This window comes from Triticum dicoccoides, chromosome 7B (genome assembly GCF_002162155.2).
Source record: "Triticum dicoccoides isolate Atlit2015 ecotype Zavitan chromosome 7B, WEW_v2.0, whole genome shotgun sequence".
Taxonomy (NCBI): Eukaryota; Viridiplantae; Streptophyta; class Magnoliopsida; order Poales; family Poaceae; genus Triticum; species Triticum dicoccoides.
This window is the reverse complement of record NC_041393.1, coordinates 495,260,657-495,261,245: the sequence shown is the minus strand read 5'-3', so window position 1 is coordinate 495,261,245 and position 589 is coordinate 495,260,657.

Here is a 589-nt window from a genome sequence, read left to right as displayed (position 1 = left end):
GGGGGGTAAATAAAGATGACCCTCGGGCTCCGGAAACCCAAGGGAAAAAGGGCTAGGTGAGGCAAATGGTAAAACCAAGGTTGGGCCTTGCTGGAGGAGTTTTATTCAAAGCGAACTGTCAAGGGGGTCCCATAAATCACCCAACCGCGTAAGGAACGCAAAATCCGGGAACATAACACCGGTATGACGGAAACTAGGGCGGCAAGAGTGGAACAAAACACCAGGCATAAGGCCGAGCCTTCCACCCTTTACCAAGTATATAGATGCATTAATTAAATAAGAGATATTGTGATATCCCAACATAATCCTGTCCACCATGGAGCAATCTTCAACTTCACCTGCAACTAACAACACTATAAGAGGGGATGAGCAAAGTGGTAACATAGCCAAACAATGGTTTGCTGGGAAGGGTGAAAAGGTTAGAGGCTGACATGGCAAATTGGGAGGCTCGAAGAGCAAGTGATAGGTAGCGCAGCAAAGCGATAGAACGAAGCAACTAGCATAGCAATGATAGTAGTGAGATCCAAGGTGACGGTCATCTTGCCTGAAATCCCGCAAGGAAGAAGAACGAGTCCATGAAGAAGATGAA